Source organism: Loxodonta africana, chromosome 3 (assembly GCF_030014295.1).
Source record: "Loxodonta africana isolate mLoxAfr1 chromosome 3, mLoxAfr1.hap2, whole genome shotgun sequence".
In the NCBI taxonomy this organism is placed as follows: domain Eukaryota; kingdom Metazoa; phylum Chordata; class Mammalia; order Proboscidea; family Elephantidae; genus Loxodonta; species Loxodonta africana.
In genome coordinates, this window is record NC_087344.1 from 120253931 (window position 1) to 120274495 (window position 20565).

Here is a 20565-nt window from a genome sequence, read left to right on the forward strand (position 1 = left end):
TATTGCTGAGAGGATGAAGAGGGGGACTGGAAAATAACCATTGTTGCTATGATGCGGGAAGCTATGCCAGTGGTATTTCAAATACCAGCAGGGTCGCCCACTGTGGACAGGTTTCAACAGAGCTTCCAGACCCAGACAGATTAGGAAGAAGGGCCTGGTGATCTACTTCCAAAAATTAGTCAATAAAAACCCTATGGATCACAACAGACTATTGTTGGATACAGTGCTTGGAAGATGAGCCCCCCTGGCCGAAATCATACACTCACATGCCAACAATCATGAAGATGGTGTGGGCGACATTTTGTTCTGTTATACGTAAGACTGCCGAGAGTCATAGCCAACTCGACGGCAACTAACAACAATAATATAGAAACATGGAGGAAACTGATAACCTTACGAAGAGCTATTGCGTGTGGTTGTCTTGTTTGTTTGTTTTCATTGGAAGACACTTGAGTGGGTTTAAAACTTATAGGAAGGATCCACTTATTAGGGAAAAGGAGAATGAATACACGAGAGAGGAGGGATTCTCTGCATGCAGTAGGGCTGGGTTCTAAGCACAGGCAGAGAGACTGCCTTAGAACTGAAGAGGGGCCATGTGTGGATTATAACAGAAGGAACTAGGATAGGATGGAGTGTGGGTTTGTATGTTTTATGATGGGAAGTTAATGAGTTCCAGAGGCAAAGCCATCTGTTGAGAGTCTAAGGTTTGAAGAGAGTGGAGGATTGAATTGTTGTGGAATCCACGGGAGAGTGAGCTAAGGAAATATGCTACTGTTGTCAAGCAATCTGAGACCACATGTGAGATTAGTGACTGTAAATTTACTTAGACCAATTGATCCCTTTAATTTTTTTTTATCATCCATTTAGCAAATCTTTTTGGGCATCCTCCTAGGTGCCACACATTCTTTGAGGCCCTAGAGCATTGTGGAACTTACAGTGGGGCCCAGAGGAGGTTGGTAGTTTGGTTTACTCAGTGATGGAGTTTTCCCAAATATCAGTGATAGTACCTGGGTGGTGCAAATGGTTAATGCGCTCAGCTATTAATCAAAAGGTTGGTGGTTTGAGTCCACACAGAGGCACCTCAGAAGAAAGGCTTGGCAATCTACTTCCCAAAAATCAGCCATTGAAAACTCAGCACAGTTCTTTTCTGACACACATGGCATTGCCATGAGTCAATGTTGACTCAGTGGCAACTGGACTGGATCAGTGATGGCAGACCAAAGATATGGAGGGAAAGCATGTGATTTCTTTAAAAACATAACTCTGTGTCACAGCCAGCTCTTTATTAAAAAGAACACTGATCCCAACGATCATGCAAGGATCATTTTAAACCTGCTTCTTTTTTCTTGAAATCTTCTATATTAATAATTAAAGTAAACATTTATTTCTTGGCTGCCCCACAGAACACCTAAAGCACTTGAGCTTAATACTGTTTTTGCACTTGATTATGTAGTTCATTATATACTGAGTCATATTATTCTTATTATCTCCTACATGCATCCATTATAAGAAACAGCATGGAGTTTGAAGCCAGTTAGACCTGGTTCAAATCCAGTGACACATTTACAAGTTGCAAGTTACTTAACCTCTTCAAGCCTGAGTTTCTTCACCTGTAAAAATGGACATAATCTGCAAGCTGCTTGGATTAAAAGAAATCATCTATGTGAAAGCACCTAGCACAGTAGACCACCCAGTAAGTGCTCCCCCTCCTTTCTGCCTTCAAGGGGAGGACCCTATGATGTACTTCTTTTGTGTCCACTACATTGTGACAGAGATACTACAGGAAATAGACTTACGGAATAAAATCTTAACACCGCATTCCCAGGCCAGAACAAATAACAGAGTTTTTTTATTGTGCTCTGTTTTTTTTTTTTTTTTTTAACTGAATTTCCATAGAGATATTCATCTTCTAAATCAAGAAATATTACATTTAGCCAAAACGTATGTTAGGCTGTATTTGTAAAGCTGATTTAAAATGGTGCCATTCACAAGGCTATGCATCTCAGTAACACAGCACCGATGGTAATTTGGAGACTTGGCAAGTTGCAGCACGCACACTGCTGTTCTAGTGGATAAGTCAGATTTTTGTAACAAGCCCTATAAGGACCAGCTGAAATCAGACGTTTGCCTCTCAGCTCTGGAGGAAGCGGTTGTGTTTGGTGGTGAAAGCCATTGGTGGCCTATTGGAAGGATAAGGGCAGGGACAGAGTCAGAAGGACATAAGTCTGGCTTTCCCCAAACACGAAAACAAACATGCCTCCTGCAGGCTCAGGCACCCAGCCCTTCCCGGCTTTCTCCATTGGCCATGGGAAGTTGGGCCTGATTAATTCTGTACGAACAGACAAGTCCCTTTTTTAAACCTCATAAATTAATGAGGATATATTTTCCCCATTCTTGACTGCAAAGCCAGGGATGTCCTTCATTTTTTCAGTATATATTAAATAGTGATATTATATCACATAGGTTGCCAATTTTGAGCCAAAAGTTCAATATCTTTCCATACTCTGAAGGCATAAAAGTAATTGTCTATCACTCTGCACGGCGACCATGCCCATCAGAGGACTAGAGAGAAACCTTTGCAGAAGGAAGTGAAAACTGATAGAATTCTTTATTTCAAGCAGTAGGATATACTCCAGGGGTAAAAATGTATGAAGGGCTGATCAGTAGAGGCTGTTTGCTTTCTCTTTTCAAAAACCTTATTATTCTTGTCAGACAGGTTTTATAATTAATTTCGTGGGCTCCTGTGACATCTTATTAACCGAAATAACCTTGAATACCATGTCATTTGAAAGGCAAAATGAAAATATTTGGGATAACACAACAGTATCACTACCTAATAAAGAAAAAGAAATAGAACTCATGTGTGACCCATCAGCCAGTGTATCTTAGAGATTTAAAGGCAAGAAACTGTTGTTAACAGGAAACAAGATAACCTTCTGGGATTATTATGTATTTACAAAAGTCAGGGAGGAGGGTGCAAAAATCTGAACGCAAACACAGGCTTATACAAAGTTAAATGTGAGCAGTAGGAAAAGGATGCCATGAGGCTGCCCTTTGCACCTTGGAGTCGGTTGCCAAGGAGCAGAGTCACCATTGTCCACCTAGATAAAATTATTTTTCCCTTTCAATAGAGTTTAAGGTCATGCTGTGTGTCCTTATTTTAATTATCCTATTGGATCTTTGGTAAAGTACAGGGTCAGTGGAAAAGAGGAAGGCCCTCAACAAGATGAATTGACACAGTGGCTGCAACAATGGGTTCAAGCATAACAACGATTGTGAGAGCATGGCGCAGGACCAGGCAATGTTTTGTTCTGTTCTGCATGGGGTCGCTATGAGTTGGAACTGACTCAACAGCACCTGAGAACAACAACAACGTTGGATCTATGTTTGTAGCCATGTTTTTATTAGTGATGGTGGTTGTGGCTAGAGCAAGTAAAGACCCCCAGGCCTAGAGTCCTGGATGGGTTTGAGTTACAGTTTTGCCACCTAGAGGCTTTGTGTTATTGGCACATCTACTTACTTCTCTGAGCCTCAGTTTATAAACCCATAAAATGAAAAGAATAATGTGAAGATTAATGACCTGATTCCTAACAAGGCATTCAATAAATTGCAAAGCAGTGTATGTGTAGTTACACAAATATAAAGCCTCATCGTGATTAGTATTTACTATAAGTTTCTCATATTCTCTTTTCAATAGAGAAGAAAATCCATGATAGACAGTAGTAATAGTAGTTAGGTACCATCAAGTGGGTTCCAACTCATAGTGACCCTGTGTACAACGGAACAAAATACTGCCTGGTCCTGTGCCATCTTCACAATCCCTGCCGTGCTTGAGCCCATTGTTGTAGCCACTGTGTCAGTCCATCTCATTGAGGGTCTTCCTCTTTTTTGCTAACCCCCCTACTTTACCAAGCATGATGTCCTTCTCCAGGGATTGCTCCCTGCTGATAACATGTCCAAAATATGTGAGCTGAAGTCTCACATCCATGCTTCTAACGAGCATTCTAGCTGTACTTCTTCCAAGACAGATTTGTTCGTTCTTCTGGCAGGCCATGGTATATTCAGTATTCTAAAGATGTTTACCTGTGTTTATTTGATATGCAAAGGCATTCGACTGTGTGGATCATAACAAATTATGGAAAACACTGCAAAGAAGAGAAATTCCATAACACTTATTTGTGCTCATGAGGAACCTGTACTTAGACCAAGAGGCAGTTGTTCGCACAGAACAAGGCGATACCACGTGGTTTAAAGTCAAGAAAGTTGCACGTCAGTCACATTATAGTTACATTATAAGAACAACAGCTTTACTACCTAGGATCTTGAAGGGACCCTTTAAAATACATTAAGCAATAGCCCAGAGAGGAACAAAATAATGAAATACTGAAAAGAAAGAATTTTATTTGGTAGCCCAACGCCCTGCTGAAAGCTTTTGGCAGACTGACCTCACTTTTTACCAGCACTTGTTCCTATTTCTATTATAGCACATGTTCCTATTCACATGGGGTGTGACACACGTCTTTTTCCCCATTAGATTACACCTAGGTACAGGGACAATGTCTATTTCACTATAACTCTGCATGATACCTGACAAATCGTAGAAGTGTGATTCAGAAATATTTGTTCAACAAAGAGAATGAAGAAGAGACTCAAATGAAGAAGGAAGAAGAGTCTGATATTCTGTAAACTATAAACAGAACGGGGAATAAAACAGTTTTACATGCAATGAGGAATAACGATGTCCTTTCAAAGGAGGGTATCTGGGATGTTAAGGAATCCAGAAACTGTATCATACAAGAAGTGGCTGAAAGATCCAGAAATGCCTGTTGGAGAAAGAAGATCGACCAGGTTCTGGCTGGTCTGCCAACTGCATAACAGATGGGACTATGTGGTCTTATACACAGCTCTGTTCCCAATACGTTGCACAGCATCTGGCCCATAAAAAGTGCTCGATAATTAACTGTTCAATGAACACTTTGTTATCTGTAAGGGACTATATTATATTATAAGAGGGAGTTAGACTTCTCTATCACTGTAGAGAGAATTGGGCCCTAGGAATAGAGATTACAGAGGTGGAATTTGGATCAATGTACAAAGGAGTTTTCTAACTAGTATTGTCTGGTTGAATATCTCACTGAAGATATTCAAACAAATTTGAGTTAAAAAGAAAAAAGAGATCTCTGTATCGGGTGGGAAATTATGTCCTCTTAAGGTCCTTCCTATCTCTGAGTCTACTTGCTTAAGAAAATCCCAGGGGGGTGTGTGTGTGTGTGTGTGCGTATGCACACACGTGCACGTGAGAGAGAAAGAAGAAGAGAGAGAAAAACAACTTCCACCACCACCATTTCACAAATATCTAAACATCTCCAATGGCCTGCCACGGTACCTAAAACCCCATCACTAGGGAGTCTGAGAGGGGTTGATATTATTGTGTCACTAAAAAAAAAAACTAGAAGGTCTCAATTTTTCATTCGGTAACTGACATCACTTAACCAAACGTAACTGCAGCTGAATGAAAGTCCCATCATCTTAAACCACTGTTGGTTTACAACCCTTTTCAGCTTGAAATTCAGACCAGTAAAAATAACTATACTATCAAAAATCAAGAATTCTTTGTTTTCTTTAAAAAGTTAGCCCTGCTCAGAGGGATATGAGCATATTAAATTATTGCTGGCTATTAACACTGCAGTATGAATAAATTCCTTATTAACCAGAAGTGTGCAGGGGTGCACGGTGGTTAAGTGCTTGGGAGGGCCAGACTTCCTGGATTTGAGTTCTGGTTCTGCTAGTTTTGCAGCCTTTAGCTCTACATATGGAGGCTTTGTAAGGATTAAATGAAGTGATATCCACAATACACTTAAAAAAAACCTGTTGCCATTGAGTCGATTCTGACTCATAACAACCAACGCATGCCAGAGTAGAAGAGTGCCCCACAGGGTTTTCAGTGGCTGATTTTTCAGAGGTAGATCTCGAGGCCTTACTTCTGAGGTGCCTGTGGGTAGACTCAAACCTCTCAGCCTTTTGTTCAGCAGCAAGTATCGTAGCCATTTGCACCACCCAGGGACTCCATAATACATTTAGAACAATAATAATAGCTACAACATATAAGTGCCTACTCCGAGTCAGACACAATTTTCAGCCCTATTCACTTATCAGAACAACCGTACTCCTAGCCCCAAGCGTCAGTTGAGGCTTAGAGATGTCAGGCAATTTGCCCAAGGTCACACAGCACAGCTAGAGAGTGGCAGAGTTGTGACCCAATTCAGACCTATCTACCTCCACAGCCTCTGTTCTTAACCTCCAAATCATATGGCCTCCTTACTTATGAGGCTGCTTTCTAGCCCTCCATTGTGAGGGTTTTTAGAGCTAGAACCTGGAGTGATAGCAAAAACAGTTAAAATTTCTCAAGTGCTTACTATGTTTTGGGCACTATTTATGCATTATTTTACATACACTTTACATGGATTAAAACTTACCATAACATTATGAGGTTTTATTATTATCCCCATTTTACAGATTTAGAACTGACTTCCGGAGAGATTAAGTAACATGTTAAGGATTCCAAACCAGGTAGACTGGCATCACTGAGACTGTATTTTAACCACTACACTCTGGTTCTACTTCAAAATAGTCCTGCGTGGGGCAAGGGCATGGGAAAACCAAGGAACCAGTTTTAGCTCCAGAATCTAAAGGAAGACAGATGAGGAGGAATCAAAAACCTTCTGAGCCCATTGATCCTTTTGATGACTTTGCTAGAGTTGCCCATAGGGCGAGAATGGGAATGGGCCCAGAGAGGAACAGATGGGAATGACTTTTGAGGCGCAACATATGGTAGTAGGTATGAGCTTTTTGTTTGCTTGTCTTGTATTTAATTTAGAAGCTTGATGACTCATGAAGGACATACTTGGTTCTAAATAGTAAATGCAATAATACTCCTTTTAAAGTCACTTTGCTTTTTAATTAATCTTCTCTGGGGGAAGCCAGCAGAGAATGCCACCTAAAACTTCTAGTTCCTTACTGTGTATTTATAATCTTGAAGGAACAGTTAAGTCAACAGTTAAGTGCCTATCTTGTGTGGAGCCCTGGTGGCACAGTGGTTAAGAGCTACGGCTGCTAACCAAAAAGTTGGCAATTCGAATCCACCAGCCGCTCCTTGGAAACCCTGTGGGGCAGTTCTGCTCTGTCCTATAGGGTCACTATGAGTCAGAGTTAACTCAACGGCAATGGGTATCCTAGGCCAAGAATGCTCATGGTCTGGTTTAATCCTCAGGACAACCCTGGGAGGAAAGAATCATTATCCCCCATATCACACAGTAGTAATATCTTCACTCCAAGTTCAGTGCTTTCCGGTAAGGCAAGCTCCTGCTCCAGAATCAATAATAACCACTCCCAGCAACCTTTCCCTTCCCCCAAAACTTCTAGCTTGTATTTTATCTGAGTAATTGCAATCATGGGAGTTAATCTCTTCACAGAGTTATAAAATGAGCAAGGCATATAAACAGATGTCTAAGATTTTAAGAAATTTCAAGTCTGTGACTGCTTCTCTTTTGATGCATTCTTGTTGTTTTTTAAATGTAATAACTTTTTTCTTATAAAACCAAACTACCTGCTATGGAAAATTATCAAGAAGAAAATTAAAATTCAATATAATCCCTCCATTAAAAAATGAACTGCTTGGAACTATTTCATAGGTAGATATTTTATAAAGTTATAAAATTTTTCATTTAATAACAGAATTTCCCGTATCAAAAAATTTTTGTAGACACATTTTTAATGGCAGTATAAAATATAATTCTAAAGGTACACTATATTTATTTTAATCATTCCTCTATTACAGGGCACTTATTTTTCTTTTTGTCTTTTCACTGTTTTAAATCATTGTTTTGCACATCATTGCATGTAAGCATTTCCCAAATCTCTGATTATTACTCTAAGAGATATTCCTAAAACTGGGATTACTGGGTCTAAGGGTATGAAGTGTAGCACTGCAATATTCCCACTTCTTTCTAATGAGCTACTTCAATAATAAAGCAAGGACTATTGATAGGCACAAGGAATCTAAAAAGAAAGTTTTTTATATAAGATTATTCACTTAAACTGTTTGAAATAAGAGCTGTCAAACTGGGTCCAATTTAGTCCCCATGACTGAGGATGCAGAGTGCACATTAAATACTAAAATATCTGTGGTTCATTGATCAATAAGCCAGTCCTCCAAAATGCCAGTCACTGTGTGGCCAGGCTACATTAAATGGTGCCCCGGGACCCACAGCAGGACCTCTCACATACTTGCCTTGTGTTTTGGGTTGAATTGTGTTCCCTAAAAGGATATGTTGAAGTCCTTCCTCCAGTACCTGTGAGCATGACCTCATATGGAAGTAGAGTCTTTGTAGAAGTAATCAAGTTAAGATGAGGCCATACTGAATTAGCATGGGCCCTAAATCCAATAACTGGCCTCCTTATAAGGAGAGAGAGATTTGGAGACAGACAGAGACAGAGGGAAGGGGGCCATGTGCAGATGGAGGCAGTAATTGGAGCGATGCATCTATGAGCCAAGAGATGCCAAGGATTGCTGGCTACCACCAGAAGCTAGGAGAGAGCCATTGAACAGACTCTCCTTCAGAGCCCCCAGAAAGAACCAACCCTGCCAACACCTTCATTTTGGATTTCTGGCCCCCATAAGCTGTGAGAGAATACACTTCTGTTGTTTTAAGCCACACAATTTGTGGTAATTTGTTACAGCAGCCCCAGGAAACTAATAGACTTTGGAAACAAGTTAGCTCCGTATTCGGTCTTTCATTCAGCAGTTACTGAGCTTTTTGGGCCCAGCTGGGTGCTGGTGCTTCTACACCCTTCTTCCTTTCTCTAGAAACAGAATTGTTCAAAACACCCCAGTATTTTTGTAATTTCCAAACACACAGTCTTTCTTAAACACTTACAGCTAGTTCCCAGAATTTCTTCATTAATCTTGTGTTTCATTTGACCTCACTATTATCTACGGAGAAAAACATGTTTTTATAGAAACAAAAATTTGTAAAAGCAAAACTAGGAAAGTAAAGTAAATAGGTTTTTTAAATGAAATATTCCAGACAGACTAAAAACTATAGAGAATGACATTACAAATACTATTTACCCACTACTCAGCTTAACAAATAAAACATTACACACAATTGAATTCCTTTCCAATCCCATTCCTCTGACCCTCCCCAGAGGTGGCCAAAGTACTGAATTCAGTGTTTATTAGTCCCATGTCTGTCTCTATATTTCTGCTACATGTGTAGGTATGTCACTAGAATGTAAGGTCCAGGAAAGCAGGTAGTTTGCTTCTTCACCGCTATGTTCCCAGCACCTAGAGCAGTGACTAGCACAGGTTAGGTAGGCAAGAAATAATGTATCAGTGTTAAATAGTGTATTCCTGAGCAGTATAAGGTTTTTTTTTTTTTAATGTACTTAAACTCTTGTAAATGGTGCCATATTGTACATATCCTTCTGAGAGTTCCCTATTTTTTGTTCAGTCTATGCTGATGTGACTCAGTCTCATTCATTTTCACTGCCATGTAATATTCCAGTGTATGGATATAACACAGTTTAGTTATTCATTCTTCTAATGATGGGAATCAGGTTATTTCCAACTTTTAATATGGTGAATTTGCTGCAGTAAACATTCTTGTACTGTCTTCTTGTTCAAGTGTGTAAGAGTTTCTCTAGAAAGAATAGAAAGTCCTGGGATTGCTAGATAAATGGGTTTGTTCATCCTCAATTTTATTATGCATTGCCAGATTGCTCTCGCTAAATTGGTACTTTTAAATGTTTAAATGTAATAACTCTATACCATAAATAATTTGATTTATAAAGTATCACTTCCAGCAGTTATACTACATTTGGAATGTAAGCATCAACCCTAACTAAATTAGAAACATGTAGCAACAATGGTAAAGTAGTTGGCTAAGAACTACAGGCTTTCTTAATGTAATATTTCTATATTTTTCTAAATCAGTTTGGTTTCAAGGCCCCTATCCTTTGGGGTAATGAAGTTTCATCCTCAGCATGGTTGGAGACCCCTCCTTTCTTTCTCCAGGGTCTTACCTGAGTCTGGGGAAACTTAACTTATCCAGAAAATTTGAGGAAGAGGCTTCTGGTCTTTGACTCTTTATGGTCAATATGAGATGTTTTTTGTTCGAGTCTGTGATTTACTCAAAGGTGGACAACTCAGTTCACAACATCCATGCCAATAAAACCAGCATCCACCTGCCAAACCCACGAGAGGTCTTGGCATTTTCTAAGGCTGTTGGCATGGGAGTGGGTCTCATGTCTCCCCCATCCACAAATATAGACCACCTCTTTTCTCCGTAATATCCTTTCTGTCCTGATTGGGGGAGGCAGTGGTAGCCCGTTACCCTCTCCTCAAATCCCAACTCCCAGCCTTCTCCCCCTTTTTTGACAATATTATTCTATCTGTTCTAGGACCCTAGGCATTCTCCTATTTTTTGGTAATGAATTTACAAAAGAAAGTAAGACATGGTTACTTTTCAGTCACATATCTGGCCAGCTTTATTTCTAGAGGTTTAATCATTTTTATTTTAATCAACTTTCATTTACTCTGAAAATTAATGCATTCAAATAATGTATACTTAAATTCTGTAGTACAGGCCATAGTTATCTTGTTGGCTTTATCTTTTCCGAAGAGACTTAATAGACTTGCCAAAACGTGAAATTAATTTTTATCACATAAAAATTCGTTATCAGACAAAGTCAGCTTAAATAGATAACATTTCTACCTGCAGCTCTTCACCGAGGAAAGCTTTAAATGATCCCATCTGGTTTACAAGTAAGTGGGTGACAAAGAGTTAAGATGTCAAGTCCCCTCTTCTCTCTGGACAAAGATCTTGAACAAGCTGGTTAATCATGTTGTCCTTCCTTTTGGCCTACAATAGAGAACTTTCTACTGCCCAAGCATTGATGACCAGCTAACATGTGCCAGGCCATAAGCTAAGTGCTTCACAAGCTTTATCCATACCACAGCCCTACCTCGTCACTATTAGTAAGCTCATTTGATGGATGAGAAAACTGAGGCTCAGAGTGTGAAATCTTGGCCATGGTAAAATACTTAGTATTTTGCAGAAAAAGGGCTTGAACCTAAGTCTCGCTGACTACCAAACCAATGCTCTAAACTCAGCTACACATTAGTCACTTGGTGATCTGCTAACATTGCCTACATCTAGTCCCCCAACTTCAGAATTTCTGATTTAATTGGTTTGGGGGTGAAGCCTGGGCAAAACTCCCCAGGTGACTCTCATAGGCAGTTAGGGTGAGAGTCACTGCCACTGCCCTAAGAATGCTGGTGGCTGGAAAAGATCAAGTGTGCAAAAATAGTAGAGCAGATCAGAATCACCAGAAGCAGTGGGTTTCCAAAATGTCAGAAAATAGGATCTTTTCATTAGTTTATACATGAAGAAAAGTGCTTGTTTATGAAGGTGATTCTTATATCACAATAAACGTGACTGAGGTTCCTGGGGTTTTGTAAGCTCCATATAATCATTCAGCTCAGCCTCTACACAGTGACAGGCAGGAAGGCACCAGGGGAAGCCCCTAAAACAGCAAATAGTTCCTCAATAGTAAGTGTGAGATTTAATAGCTTTTAGGAGTCCCTAGGTGGTGCAAATAGTTAATGCGCTCTACTGCTAACCAAAAGATTGGAGGTTCAAGTCCACCCTGAGATACCTCAGAAGAAAGACCTATCAATCTATTCATAAAAAATTGTTATTGAAAACCCAATGGAGCACAGTTCTAGTCTGACACTCATGGGGTCACCATGAGTCATAGTCAACTCAATGACAACAGGTTTTTTAGGGAACTGAAAATACTCCACTACTGAGTTTTTTCCCTCAGCTAATTGAGCCCTGTTTTTGCCCCTTCCCTTCCCCCCTCCAAATCAGGGTAGTAGCCTCTGATCTTGCAGGAAAATGGTGCTAACCTCTCCCTGACTGCAGCTCTCATCTCCGGTCCAGAAAAGGTCTCACTTAGTGACCTCTAAGGAGGTAAATGAACCTTGATCTGGCTTTACACCCTGCTGAGGAAGACAGCCACCTCAACATGGATACATTTCTGCATCTCCAAACTTGAGCTGGGTCTTAGAGGATGCATAGGAGTTGGCTAGGCAGAGAGAAAAGCACGTGCAAATCACATAGTTGAAAGAAGACCATTGGCTGCAGTTCCAAGTAAGGTGGCCAGCTGTCCCAGCTTGCCTAGAACTTTTCCTATTTTAAAGCTGAAAGTCCTAGGTCCTAGGAAGCCCCTTGACCCTGGATGGTTGGCCATCCTAGTTCCAAAGAGCCGAGGAGTAGGAAGGGAAGGGCACGAAGGGCATTGTTGAAGCACAAGGCCTGGTCTTCTCACCTAAACTTCTTCTGTTTGAGTCTGAGTGACCCTCTTTCTGGAGTTTGATGTCTTTGTGTATTCTTTTTTTTTTTCTAGAGTACATCCTGTAGTAGCTTTCTAATAAGGGTCCATGGAGGATAATTTTTTTTTATGTCTTCTGTTACTGAAAGACTTAATTCTTTCCTCATAACTTTATGATAGGTTAACTGGCTGTTTAATCCTGAAGTGGCATCATTCAATTTTTCTCTAAATGTTCTACCTTGCCATATTGGAAGTCTTGTGTTATTCCAATTTCCAATCCTGTTATATTATGGCCTGACCCAGGAAGCTTTGTAAGAGCTTCTCTTCATGACTGATGTTCTAAAGTTTCATAGTGATGTACCTTGGTGTGGTCGGGCATTAGCATGACTTTTCAATATGTAGTCTTAGGCCCTTCAATCCTGGGAAATTCTATAATAATTTTTTCTTTGTTTATTTTGTCCCCTCTGCTATTTCTATTCTCCCATTTTTTAATCAAATGGCAGGCTCCCTGAATTGATCCTCTCATTCTTTTCTCATTTTCTACCTCCTAACCTTTGGTTCTACTTTCTGTGAGATCCCCTTACTTCACCTTCCAATTATTTTACTTAACTTATTTTAACGATCATATTTTTAATTTTCAAGAGCTCTTTGTCATGGATTGAATTGTGTCTCCCAAAAATATGTGTCAACTTGGTTTGGCCATGATTCCCAGTATTGTGTGGTTGTCCTCCATTTTGTGATTGTAATTTTATGTAGAGAGGATTAGGTGGGATTGTAACACCACCATTACTCAGGTCACCTCCTTGATCCCAGGTGAAGGGAGCTTCCTTGAGGTGTGGCCTGCACCCCCTTTTATCAAGAGATAAAAGGAAAGGGAAGCAAGCAGAGAGTTGGGGACCTCATACCACCAAGAGAGCAGTACCAGGAGCAGAGCGCGTCCTTTGGACCCAGGGTCCCTGTGCCTGAGAAGCTCCTCCACCAGGAGAAATTTGAGGACAAGGAATCTTCCTCCTGAGCCAACAGAGAGAGAAAGCCTTCCCCTGGAGCTGACGCCCTGAATTTGGAGTTGTAAGCTACTAGACTATGAGAAAATAAATTTTTCTTTGTTAAAGCCATCCACTTGTAGTAAATCTGTTATGGCACCACTAGATGACCAAGACACTCTTCCTTCTATTCTAACTGTTCCTTTCTCATACCATAATTTCTTATTTTTTTATGGATGCAATATCGTCTCATAAGAATAATAATGTTTTAATTGCTTTTCAAATTTTCTTTGTTTCTTACATTATCTTTACTTTCTTTGGATGTTTTTGTTTGTTTATTTGGAGCTCTTTCTTTCACATTTAAAGATTTCCTCACAAGTTTTAACATCCATGATTGTCCGTTCACATATTAAGAGTGAGACAATCTAACAGCTGTGTGCAAGGGGGCCACTAGGGTAGGAGGCTCATCCAATTGTAGGCTTTACTCCAGGGCAATTGGGCAGTGTATTAGTTTCCTATTTTTATTGTAACAAATTACCATAAATTTAGTGGCTTAAAACAACATAAATTTATCATCTTATAGTTCTGGAAGTCAGAAGTCCTAAAATCAAAGGAATGGCAAGGCCATGTTCTTTCTGGAGGCTCTAGGGAAAAATCTGTTTCTTTGCCTTTTCCAGCTTCTAGAGGCCACCTGTATTCCTTGGCTCATTGCCCTTTCCTCCGCCTTCAAGGCCAGAAGCACAACATCTTCAAGTCTCTCTCTGTCTTTCTCTCTCACCCTCTCCCTCTCTCTGTCTCTCTCACTTTCACCTGTGCTTCTGTCATCACATCTCCTACTCTGACTGTGATCTTCCTGCCTCCCACTTATAAGAACCCTTGTGATTACATTGGGCCCATCCAGATAATCCTCCCATCTCAAGACCCTTAACTTCATCACATCTGCAAAGTGTCTGTTGCCACGTAAGGTAACATACCTACAGGTTCTGGGGCTTAGGAAGTGGACACTTTTGGGGGCCATTATTCAGCCTACCATAGGCAGGGATTGGACATTTCCCTGTGAAGGCCAGTGTCAGAGTGTAGAGATTTTGCTCGGGCCTTTCTCTTTTTCCAGGCAAGCAAACCCTGTTGTCATGCCTGCAGACTAAGATCCTGGCTGCTGGCTTGGTTTCCTCACTGAGAGGGGAAGACCTGGCATTTTCCACATCGATCCTATTCTCAGTAATCTTATTAAAACAGAAACCTAATTTTATCACTGTCCTCCTTAAAAACCTTTTCATGGTTTATCACTTCCCTTAAGATTAATTTTAAAGTCCTTACATGGATTACAAGTTCCTGTATGGTTAGGCCTCTGCTTGCTTCTCCAGCCTGTAAAAATTCTCCAAGCAGCCTATACTTCCCCTATTGCACAATCACTGGAGATGGTAGTTGACTGTTTCTCTGTATCTTCCACCTCTACCACCCAGTAGACTGAAAGATCCACAAAACAGAAACCAAATCTCTCTTCATTCATTCATTTACTGCAGTGGTTCTCAAACTTTAAGGAGCCTAAGAATGATCTGGAGGGCTGGTTAAAACACAGTTTGCTGGGCCCCACCCCTGCAGTTTCTGATTCAGTAGGTCTGAGGTAAGCGCTGACAATTTGCATTTCTAACAAGTTCTCAGGTAATACTGATACTGCTGGCCCAAGGACCATACTTTTGAGAACCACTGATTTAATACATACTTATTAGGCATTGTCTTGTTCACCTCTATGTCCCCAGCAGCTAGCATAGTGGGAACTCAAAAAATGGTAGCTATCATTATGATAATTACAAATATAAGGCGTTGGAGAAGGAAGCAGGAAGAAGAGATTTTGTCTAGATTTTTCCCGAATTTCTTGACCCAGAAAATAGTTGCTTAATGACTTGAATGACTTCTGAATCATTAAAATATATTTTATCATATTTTAAAGAAGTAGAACTTACCATCTTTTATCTGGTATTACACCCAGTGAAAAACCCATTACGGGTATAATACCAGATAAAAGATGGTAACTTATGTAAGTACAAATGGGAAACACTGACATTCAGAGAAACCTGAGAAGGCTTTGGATCTTATGGCTTTACAATGAGCAGAGTGATTACTTAGGCTCAAGGGTACATCTACTATCTCAGAGATAAGACACAGTTCTAGAACTTTCCCAAGAATACAAATTTCACTCATACAGGAGACATCAGGTAGAAACAGAGGATATTATCAAATACAGGGACTGTGTCCAATGGATACTGATGAAGTGATTCAGGCGTTGCAGAATGGATCACCATAGGCACAAAATAAACAAAGATATAGATAGCAAATTATGTCATTGCCAAGAGGAATCAAATGAAGAGAATTTAAAAAAAAACTGTAACTGTCACAGGAAATATACCTCTTCTTCCTCCTTTAAACAGTGATTTATTATCAAGCCCAGATTGAGATTAGAAATGTATTTATTTACTCGTATATGGGCCCCAGTAAAAATGAAAGAAACATAATTTCCACTGTCTTTTGGAAGTTAATTTGCCAGTCCCGAGGATGCCCACCTACATTTCAATTTGGTTTAAAATGATTCAGAGGAGCGATCAAAATGTTCTAGGAATATTATTTGAGAAACAGAAACTTTTCTTTGTAGGAAGACAATCAGTAGTCTTTAGGAAAGCATTTCTGACTTCCTGCTCTCTAAGAATATTCCCTATTTCCAAAGTCCCCAAGTTCTTATCCTATCCAAATTTTGTAGACATGTGAGCAGATGACCTATTATCTACCTCATGCACTTTAGCATATCAGCTTCCACACAGCAAGGAGATTAACCTGGGGAACCTTTCACTCCCTTGATCTAGGCTAACTACACCTAGTGCTTAACAAATACTTGTTGAGTGACTGGATAGATGCATGCATGGATGGGTAGATGAGTGGGTGGATGGGTGGGTGGGTCGGTGTGTGGGTGCGTGGGTGTGTGGGTACGTGAGTGGATGGATGGATGAATTATATGTGAGTCTTGAATTTTCTATTAAAAAAAAAAAAACTCATTTCGCCTGAGCAATGAATATTTATTTTACAGACATTATAAAATACAGATGTTTAAAAAGAAAAGCATCTATATCCATGCACCCAAATTTAAGCTATTTAACATGATAACATTTTAACTTTATTATAAATTTATATATATATATATATTTTTATAAAAGTGATATCACAGTATAATTACTATTTACCTGTCTTATTCACACAGTATATTGCCAGTCTTTTTCAATATTAATAAATATGCTGTTTCGTCATCATTTCTGAATAGCTACAAAAAAGTAGAAAAAACAGCAATCTGGGCATTTTGTAGGTTTGGTTAGTCTGTTTCAACATCGTTCAAAAAACACAGTGGCATTATTCTCTAAGCTTTAAAGTAATAAAACTGTGTTTGTTGCAAATGTTTTGAGGTGGACTATGAAGATAATTTCTGATAATTTTAACCTTGCTTTAATGAAGACAAATAATATGTATCAATTCTGGATATCCTAGAACTTGGTTTAAGGATACCTTAAAATTTATTCTTTTGAGCAATTTAATTATGCCTTGTTTTCAATTTAGCATTAGATCCTTTTTTTTTTTAAAAATGTTGTGCAAAGAGTCCAGATCCTAATGGGATTATTAAGATCTGACAACTAATAGGATCTAACTAATTTAGCTAAGCCTGGATTAGTTGGGTGTGAATTAATGAAGCGTTTTAAATAAATTGTAGGAGAGAATGTTGTTGTTGGGTGCCATCAAGTCGATTCTGACTGATAGCAATCCTACGTTTCAGAGTAGAGCTGCCTTATAGGGTTTTCTTGACTGTAATCTTTACGGAGCAGATCACCAGTTCTTTCTCCTGTGGAGCCACTGAGGGGTTCGAACCATCAACCTTTTGACTAGCAGCCAAGTGCTTACGGGTGTGCCACCAGGGCTCCTTGATAGGAGAAGAAAATAGGAAGGGAAATGTTACTGCTGAGAGACCTTCTTTTTCCCTTCTGATGTTTGAGAGGGGTCCATAACTAGCACCGTCCTCTCTGCCTGACTTCTGAACAATTGAGAAGTCCTCAAAACATCCCCTCCTTCTCACCTGGGGAGATAGTGAGGGGTCAAATAGCACATTCAGTCTGATCATAGTAAGTTTGGCTCACACTGATTTAATGCTTTTTGGCTTATGCATATCATCTCATTTGGTTCAAGAAAATGTCAATATGTAGGGAAACCAAATTTCTCATTTTCTTCCATTAAATCTTTTTTTTTTTTCCCAACAACCACATATTGCACATCTACTTAATGCCTGGCACTATGCCAGATTCTGGGGTTGCAAAATGTAGACTCACTTAGTCCTTGCTTTCAAAGACTGAAAGAGAGAAACATGTTTTAAAAAACAAAAAACAAACCCTCTCTGAGTGTCTTAGTTAAGATCCTTTTGGTTGCAAGTCACAAAAACTGTTTCAAGCTAGCTTCAGCAGAAACGGAATTTATTATAAAGCTTTGGGGAGCTCTCACAAATCCAAGGAAGAACACATCTGAGCCTTGGGAATAAGGTGGAAGTAGGTGCTGAACTGCCATCAAGAATTTCTCTATGTATGTTTGCTCTCCTCCATGCACGGCCTCATTTTTCTCTCTTTGCAGGTCTATTTTCTTCTGCTGCTTCTATTCACATGGTGGTAAAAGTGTCTACCAACTGGTCCAGCAGCAGAGAGGCCAATCTCTCTCAGTCCTTTTCTAAATTCCTGGAGAATGATACTAATTGTCCAAGCTTAGTATACTCCTCATCCTATCATCTGTGGGATGGGTGCTGAGTAGATAGTCCAGTAGGTGTCCATTATGTTCAGAAGTTATAAAAGTGTTGTGGGAAAATGAGGGAGCCACTTACTCTGCTTCTTTAAAGGATTAATTGTACAAGATGCACAACTAACTCTAATATAGGACCAAATATGATGTGATATGCACCATCACAGAGATGCTGTATGGTGCACATTAAGCTCTATAGGCACATTGGAGGGGAAGATTAATTTCAAAGGGGGGGAAGAGAAGGGGGGTAAGTTCATTCCTAAAATAGGTGTTTTAATAAGAGTTGGGTAGATAGCTGGGTAGGTCATTCTAGATAAAGGTAACAGGCAGAATATGGAGGTTGGAAATGACAGCTTACATAAAGAGACAGCCAGGAGGGAGTATGGTGCAGATGGTGACAGGGATGAGCCTGGAGTAGGCTGCCAGAGGCAGGCTTTGCACGCTGCAGTAGTGGCAAGTACCTGGAAGCCTTTGAGCAGTGAGACTCAATCTCAACTGCATTTTGGAAATATAATGTTGCCATCCAGGTGGAGAATGGACTGATTTCAGGGAGGCCATTTAGGAGTATATTTCAATAATTCAGGCATGAGAGACAATGAGGGCAAAGGCAAGATGAGAGAAGAGCATTTAGGAAAACACGGGAGAGTGGGTCTGCGGTGGGTCCTACACTCCTCTCATTCTAGGATTAAATTCTGACGACTGACTCTGGGAGCTCTCTGCCAGGAAGGGAGGTGCTGGTTTTGTGGAAGGATGGGGCTGCTGCTCCTGTTTGCGTCCCTGCCTCACTGTGCCTGCTCTCCTGCTCTGCACACTGTGTTATTTGAATGTTGTTGACTGGTTGACATGTCTGAATCTTGATGAAAATTCCAAACCCTCACTCCCCAGGATGTATTTTCCTCACTCATGAAAGTAAAGTGCTGCCACTTCAGGGCCCTGTGAAGAGAGAATGCTGATATCTGGCAAGGAAAAAAAGCAATAGGTCAAGACAACCTTTTTCAAAAACTCACTGCATCTTTCAGCATATGAAAAATATGTATCTGCAATTCATTGAAGGCAGTGAGTACAGACAGTCCCCGAGTTACAAACGTCTGCCTTACGAACAACTCGTATCTAAGAACGGACTGCCATAAAGCCTATTATATTAAAATTTTGAGTTAAGTACAATGATTTGTAATAACAAACATACGTACTACTTTGTGACGCTCATGAAAACATTACGCAGTTTGGAAGCGTTTCTTAAGTGTTTTATATGCATGTTGTTGTTGTGTGCGTTGAGTAAATTTCGATTCAGAGTGACCCTATAGGGTTTCCAAGGAGGGGCTGGTGGATTCGAACTGCCGGCCTTTTGGTTAGCAGCCTAAGCTCTTAACCACTCTGCCACCTGGGCTCCTTTATATAGGAAGGTAAAATATGTACTATACACTAAGACAAACTTTTGACTAACTGACGCTAAATAAGAACCACATGTACCTGTTCTGACTTACCTACAAATTTGACTTAAATGCAGATTTAGTAATGGATCTTGTTCGTAACCCAGGGACTGCCTATGCTCAGTTCTTGAGTTGCCGTGGCAACTGCTCAATTAACTGGGAAGAAAAAAATATGAAGAAACGAATGTACTATAGCTGCTCTTGAGCGTAAGATTCTTTTTTTAAAAAGAAAGAAAATAATACATTCAATGAGTTATTATCTCCCAAGTCTCTCATGAGACTTTGTATTTCTTTGCTTTGCATTTCAACCAGCTGGACTGTTTGCCTCCTCGCTGCCAGGCAGAGTGCTAAGTTTATTGTCATTTGTAGCTGGGGACACATGAACCTCGCGGTGCTCTGTGGAAACATATATTCAGCTTCCACCAAAGGCCGCTTGGGAAGATTTCTAGTTTAAAGGTGGCGAAGTAGAGTCTGCATCCAAAGAGCAGGCACGCAGGAATAGTGGGTGGATTCTAGGTCTTTATTTGCCCCCAAACTTATTTTATAGCCTTGAAGGAGAAATCTGACTTTTCTGAAGACATGAGTTCCTGCCTTGACATACTAAGAAACAAAGGATATAATAATACCTTACATTCGTACAGTGATTTACTGTTTACAAAGTATTTTCAATCATCTCGTTTCCTCTTAGCAACCACCATCTGGCATTGTTCTCTCCACTTGGTTGTTGTTAGTCGCCTTTGTGCTGGCTCCAACTCATAGCAACCCCGTGTATAGCCAAAGGAAATGTTGCCCAGCCCTGTGCCACCGTCACGGTCTTGGGGAGTCTGAGGCCGTTGTTGTGGCTATTATGTCAGTCCATCTCATTGAGAGTTTTCCTCATTTACCGAATGTAATGTCTTTTTCTAGCAATTGGTCTTTCCTGACCATCAGTCCAAAAA

At 40.1% G+C, this 20565-nt stretch overlaps 1 protein-coding gene across 1 annotated transcript in view; it reads left to right on the top strand.

Annotated features, from left to right (window-relative positions):
- AK5 (adenylate kinase 5) overlaps positions 1-20565 on the top strand; it is a 318482-nt gene that overhangs the window by 195777 nt on the left and 102140 nt on the right. The window lies entirely within an intron of this gene.